This window comes from Nesoenas mayeri (assembly GCF_963082525.1).
Source record: "Nesoenas mayeri genome assembly, chromosome: 12".
In the NCBI taxonomy this organism is placed as follows: domain Eukaryota; kingdom Metazoa; phylum Chordata; class Aves; order Columbiformes; family Columbidae; genus Nesoenas; species Nesoenas mayeri.
In genome coordinates, this window is record NC_137547.1 from 9,277,768 (window position 1) to 9,285,079 (window position 7,312).

Here is a 7,312-nt window from a genome sequence, read left to right on the forward strand (position 1 = left end):
GGTTAATATACCCACAGGTACCTTTTTAAGCCATGGAGAATAAACAAATACTTTCTTTTCTTTTGCAAAACCACAAGGAATCTTGCCCGTGTCATCTTTTCCTGAGGGTAAATGTTTAGCATGATAAGGGATGTATGGAGCTCTCTTTACTGAGGGGTTAACAAAACCAGCCTGAACTGGAGCAGAACAGCCCAAATCCCTCTGTCATGCATTGCCCAGACTGGTAAAGCCTTGTCAAATCAAGATGACAGCAGCAGGTACAACATTAAGTAAATAATCTGGTCCCAAGAGCCATCACAGCGCTACCAGGAATATCAAATGCCACTCAGCTGTGGAAAATCCTACTCACCCATCAGGACGGGGTCAGTGGCTTTTTGTGAAGATGAAACAGAATTAATTTCATCAGTGTTGCTTTTTTCAGGAGTGAGGTAGGTAAAAATTGAACACTGAAGTTCAGTCCTTGTCTATTACTTCCTCAGCTGTAAAAAATTGTATAAGTTGAGCCTGGGAACCAGTGAGAAGTGACCCATGTCCACTCTTGCCATGAAGCAGGTTGACAGTTCAGCCACCTTTGGCCAACGTGGCCCTCACAGGATCGTGGACACGTCTTTGGAAATGTCACAGTCTTATGTCTCACTAGGCTGGCAGTCGCTGACACTTCCCTAAAGTCTAAATTAAGTCTTTCTCTGCTAATACACACCAGCCTCCCACCCTACCTGCCATGAAATTACTACAAGGTGTAGAGACAGAGCAAGCGGGGCGAGCCACCGAGACCAGGCAGACCTGCTCCCTGATGAAGTGATGGAGGAAAATCGGTGCTTGGAAGCACTTGAATGAGAGCATTGTATAATATCAGCCTGGAGATTGCAACAAAAGGCAGGTGAGACATAAAACCCCGCTCTGCCACAACCTGCTTTTATATTACCAGGGATATCATTTGTCCCCAGCATTTCCTTCTCCATTAAACGCTCCTCTAAAATTTTGAGTGATGAAGGGGTTTGTAATGGTAAATGTGTTGGCTCGGTGTTAACAGAGCACTGAATACTTTTCAGTGAACTCATATCTGTTTACTGAGGGAAAACAGGACCAATAACTGTACACAGCGGCTGGTCCTTTGTGTCCAAGAAAAGGCAGGACCTGCAAACCCAGCGCCTGCTCCGGCTCTTGGACGTGGTGGGGCTCCATCACCACGTGTGGGCTGTTCTGGCACCTCACGGCAAAACAAGACTCCCTGGGCGAAAAGAATGTGCTTGGACTTGTTCTTAGGCAAGCAAAAACACAGGATTAATACTGACTCCCTGCTGGAGCTGTTTTCTGTGTCACCTAATTGCTGCGGATTTAAAAAGGACACACTACCTGAATGAGCTGGAGAAACCGAAATACAACGGATTTCTTCACCTAAACAACCTCCGTTCAATTGCGTACGTTGTGCTGCTTCTCTGCTGGCATCCCCAAGCCTGGCCTGTACCCTGCCCACCAGCAAGAGCTCTGCACCTCCGCAGATGATGCAACGGCTCAGCAATTCTTGCAGCATGGTGAGCAAACCGGCTCAGGGCTCTTCTCTGCAGAGGAGCTGACATCTGGTGGGACACAGAAGCCATTGCAAGTCTTACCACATTCCAGTCTGGGTTGCATCAGACTTCGAATTTGAATAATAGGGAGGAAAAAATGGTTGTGTACCTAAGGGCAGGGGATTTTACGGTATTTTTGGTTGCTTTGTTCTTATGAGCAACATGACCTTTCCTGTCCAGAACTCACTTCTCACCCAAGCCTTCTGGGGTTTCCTTTTACTCACTTCTGTTCCACCCAGTTCACCCACTTATACTTCTCTTTGGAAATGACAAAATGCATTCAAATATACCTCAGGTGCTGCGACTGGGGCTGAGCCCCAAACTGTGCACCCTACAACACCCTGACCCCAGGATGAGGTGACATGTACAATGACACTGGCATTTAAGAGGAGCGCCTCTGTGTCACCTTGGTACATAAATGAGCAGAAAAACATCTAAACTTGTTCATAAATGAAATGGGAAGAGAGCAAAACAAGCCTGATGACAGGTAAAGAAAAGAGGTTTCAGCTGGTATTAGCCAGACTCCATCCCTGACATTGTGAATCCTTCTGCCTTACGCAGGGAAGATTAAGCATCTCTAAAGAAGCTTAGGTAGCCTAATTAATGGTTCACTAGCCTAATTAATGAAGATCCAGGACAGACACAAAGGCAGCCTAAGTTTTCCGCTTTCTCATCACCGTTCTGGGAACTGGCACACTGACTCGAGCAGATTGTTGGGGGCCAGTGTCACAGAAAGACATGACAATAACTGGACAGAGATGTTCTGTGCAGCTGCTGGAGCATTTTAATCAGGAGCAGTTTCAAGGCTGGGCTGGTAAATATTGCCATGGCTCAGTGACACCACAGCTACCCTGTACACTTGAAATAGCACCATCAAAGCGGCTCTGATGAAATAGCGGAGGGGAAGACCAGTCCCTGCAGCAATCCATGGTGTCTGAAAAAGGACAAGCGAAAGAAATCAGAGACACATGATGAAGTTGGCTGCTCTGCGAAGAGGTTTGCAGAGGCTGACTTGAATAGCACCAAATTATTAGTTCCACCAAGAGTCCCATCCTCCTGTGCTTACTCATATATGTGTGCATGCATGTGTCATTGTATAAAGTGAGCAAAACCTTTATTCATCATTTCTAGATTCTGGTGCTTCTCGTCATGGTGGTAAATTGTAAAGACGTTCAGTAAATGGTGGGAACAGCTCTTCCCCATGTGGCAGCTGTTCACAGCAAACAGCTGAAATAATTCAGCAATCTGAATGCTGGCTGGAGGAGAAGGTGTTTGCCCCAGAACAGGATCCCTTGGCAGCACAAGGCAACTCACTCCTCACCCCTGTAGGCAGTTTCAGCTGTTTTACACACATCAGAAAGTATATAATTGTCGCAGTACAGCCGCCCTTAAAATGCTGCTCAGCTTTACCACCAAGCTGGATAGTTTACTACCCTGCAAATACTCCTCTATTCCATCTTCAAGGCCAGAACCGGTGCTTGTGAAAAATGACCTTGTTTTCAGACCTAGAGCCGTCTCCCACAAACGAGCCTGGTGTGACACTGAAGAGTGAAACGTTTCAGCAGGAGATACAGATTAATGCTCCCTGCTCTGTGTCTACCACGCTTCTTGCCCTGGCACTTTGTGAGTAAATTCATTAAAAATGAAGCAAGTGCAGCCAGGCTGGGCAAGCTTTACATGTGCGGAAATATGGTGTGGAGAGGCTCGGTTTGGCGTTAAAACCAAATGTGCTATTTTAGGCATCAGCTGTTCATTTTGGTGCTGAAATGGAAGCATCTGCATTTAAAGCCTGAGGTCAGAGAAGGGAGATGAATGCTCATGTGCTCTGGATCTGTGGTGGAGAAATTCTTGTGTATTTGCTGTTCATCAATGATGGATTCAGGTGAGAATTTATTTTACCGTGTTTGTGGGGTTTTTTTAATCTGCAGATGTTTTCCATATGTTAACTGGACCTGCTATCTTCATTATTACTGGCACTGATGTTAATAGTTGGTGCTATAACACTAGGGTGCTTATCTAGAATATGTAAGGTTGCTGCACCATTATTAATGGTCAGAAGTGTGACTTTCTAAACCACTCTCCTGCTCTGTCTTGCTTTTTCATTATTTCTCTGATGTTTTATTTTTAAAAACACGGAAAAGCCAATGAAGTCCCACTAGAATAGCAAAAGTAAGGGCTTTTGCAGATTCACAGAGAATTTTTGGCTTCAAGTGTGACAATTTGCTGATGGATTTAGACTGATGTCCCTTGGGACCTGTATCTGAATAAAGCCACGCTTTGTACTTCCCTCTAGGGAAGCCTCTGCTTCCTCTGTTTTCAAGATATTAAAGCACCAATTTCAAAACAGAAAATTCAGGAAGCCAATTGAATGGCCATGAGATATTATCAGCTTATGGTTATAAATGAGCCTGAACGGAGCAAAGAACCACTGCTGACTCGCAGCAGCCGCCTGCTTGGTCTGAATCCCGTTTCAGGTGCTACACCCGCGAGCGGGACCGTGAGCACGGCCAGGATAAAGCCACGGATTTTCTGAAATGAGGCACTTTTTCCACAACAAGCCTTGGTCTTATCCACGTGCCCTTCCTTGACACTCAACTGTATTTGCCTTTGGAGACGAATTACTTTGAAATGCTGTCACCAGAGCCTGGGAGGCCATACTATTTTGTGGGATTTTTTTTCCTCCGTATTTTACATGTGTGGAGGAGGACAACTGCCGCCTGAGCCTGGAGGAGATAGAAGGACCTGGTTTTTGACTTGTCAGCTGAAGTTTTGCTGCCTGAATTATACACCATGCAACAGTTAAAGAAAATCATTTTTCCTGGGCATCCTGACATGTCCCAGCACACACTTGGGACTTGGAACCCTGCTGGTCTCCAACATGCTGGTGTTCCCGGGCGTTACGCTGGTGTGATTTTTGCGTTCCCTTGCAGCTCTCTCTTGCTCAGCATAGCCTACACCAAAATCTCATTACGGTGCATCCCACCGGCGTGGTTGAGGCGGTCCCCACTCAGCAGCCCCACAGTTTTCTGTTTGCTGGGCTTATCTTCACTCTCGTCTTTCTACACAGGCAGTGTCAGAAAACTCTAACGTACCAGCTCTTTGTACAACTGCAATGCATTTTGTGGTTGATTTAGTTACTGTGCTGTCAGCATGTCCTCCCGCTTAATCTGGGCCATTAATTCCTTCCTTGCTACTGGCTTCAGAAAGCATTAACAAGGGAAAAATAAATCAAGTGTTAGAGCACAAAGAAGACTTGTGGGAAAAAGCTTTTGAGTCTTTTCTGAAGCTTTCATGCCTGTTATTCTTTACTTTGCTGATACAGCTGGATTTATCATCCTGTTGAATGTGCATATTCCAGACTATAAAAAAATAACAGAGTAAAACCACGTGTTCTCTGTATAGGTCAGAACTGGAGAAAGGCTGCCAGATATAACAGCGCAGGGCAACTTCATAGAAGTAGAACAAAATGTGCAAACACAGGCAAAGTCAAGCTTATGCTATTAATATGTCCCTCAAAACAAAGCGGAAACAAAAGCTGAGACATAACAGAGTGTGAGGACATCTGTGTGTGGGAGCGTGTGTGTGCGCGTGAACTTGGCCGTGTTCAGGAGCGCACATCTGTCTGCCAGCTGGGTGCAGATGTTTGTGTGACCACGAGCAGTACAGCCCTGTGTGTTGTGTGGGAATGTGGAGGGGCCTTTACCTTTCAGGGTGATGAGAAGCTTGTGAGAAGAACTCAATTAAGTCAGTTTTTGGAGTCTTAAATTTATATTCTGGGTCATGGGTGGTCTCGTGTCACCTTCTGCAGTCAAGGTGTCCATCAGATGAAGACACATCTCTTAAGAGAGTTACCATCATGTCTACAGCAGGACTTCTTGCTGGGGTGGAGCAGGGGTATATTTATCCCTGAGAAGTTCATGCCCGGTTTCATGCTTATATTGTGCTTTGTGTTTTCAAAGTGCAGCGCGAAGTTTTCTTTGTCCTTTCATCCTTTTTTTTTTTCCCCATATAAACCATGAGAAACTAGACTACACAGTTCAAGAGATCAAAGAACTCACACCAGGAGTGTTCTACCCCACACAGCTCCCCGTGTGCTGGCTAGCTCCAAATATCTGAATCTGCACTTGGAAATATGGAAAATAAAGTTTTGAGAATGCAATTTGAGCTCACAGAGCTGAGAATCCCTGGACATTCAGTTGTGAAAAAGACACCTGTGCTGCAGCACCAGAAAGGTCGATATAAATGGGGGCAGGAGGAGCAGGGTGTGGAGGACATGGAAGACTTCTTGTTCCCCAGTAAATTGATGTTGAGTGAGTACTTCAAGAGCAGGTTTCACAAAGAGGCAGCCTTTTCGATTTCAATGCCCCCTCCCAAACATTAGAAGAAGATCCGGCCCCAGTGGAATCGGTGACTAAACTCCTGTAGGCATTGGGAGGGGATGGATTTTCACATGCTGGTGTCTTTTTGAGGTTAAAGACCAAGCAGCAGCAGGGAGACTTCCCTGTGTGTAGCACCAGGGAACTCAGCAGAGCTCCCACATCTGATGTTGGCTGAGAAACTGCCCCATTCACTTGACCTGGTCTCTCTGTAGCTTTCTGTTCACTTCCTGTGCAAAAACATCGACACGCTGCAGCTTTAGTTGTGACCCAGTGTTTTCAGAACAACCAAACATAACGTTGATCAGCACGTATGTTATCCACAACCTCAAAATATTTTCCCAGCTCTTCCCTTGGAGCTTCAGGGCTGCGTTTCCAGGATCAGAAGTTCAAGCGTAGGCAGACGTTCAAAAGCACAGGATCTGTCCTGCAATTTCCGCGGCACGTAATGGATGTTGAGTTAACGTGGCGAGCATTGAGCTAAACCTTCACTGGATGTTCTCGCTGTTTTTTTGTGGCTAACAGTGGTGAAAAATCACCCCGATTCCAGGCAATGTGGGGTTTTGTGGGAGTTACGGTGAAAAATGTGATTCTACTCCTTCCCTGGGAATGAGAAATAATCGCGAAGGCCATTATGAACCCCAGGGAGATGAATGGAAACTCACAGCTCAAAGATTTATTTGAACTCATATTGACAATGTTACAAGCTGGTTAGGTGTCCAAAGTAGGTGTTCTCCCAAAAATTTTGTCTGGGCTCAGCATCGGCATGAAATACCATGTTAAAACCAAATCATCATCATTCCTTCCCCACCATCAAGGGGAAAAGAGCTGCCCAGCATCTCCTCGCAGTGCCCACCGCTTTCTTTGGCTTTCCAACACCTCAGGTCTTCGAGACTGGCCCGAATAAACCCCATTTCCAAAACTCTGCAGCTGAAAATGAAAACACTTGCACAACCGCCCCAGTCCCTGAGGTATTCAGCCCATGGTTCATTTTTTTTCTGCACAGGGCCTTCCCCATACCCGCCTCATACCACAGGTGTCTCCTCAGCCCTTCCCTCGGCCAGGAGGGGCCATTTTGTGTGAGGGGAGGGGGCCATTTTGTGGGTTCCACGGGCTCCTCAGGGCAGGAATAAACAGGAACGTGTGTCAAATGGGGGTCTGGACTCAGAGTGGGTGACAGGCGGCGTCTACAGCCGCCTTAAGGCCTCTCCCGGCCCGGCAGGGCTCACAGGGACGGGCTAGGCCAGCCCCGGCCCGCAGCGCTCCCTGAGCCCCGGCCTGGAGCGGGGCAGCCGCGGGCGGGAAGCGCCGGTAGCGGCTGCACCGAGCCCGCCAGGCCCGCAGAGGGCCCCCGCGGCCGCGCCG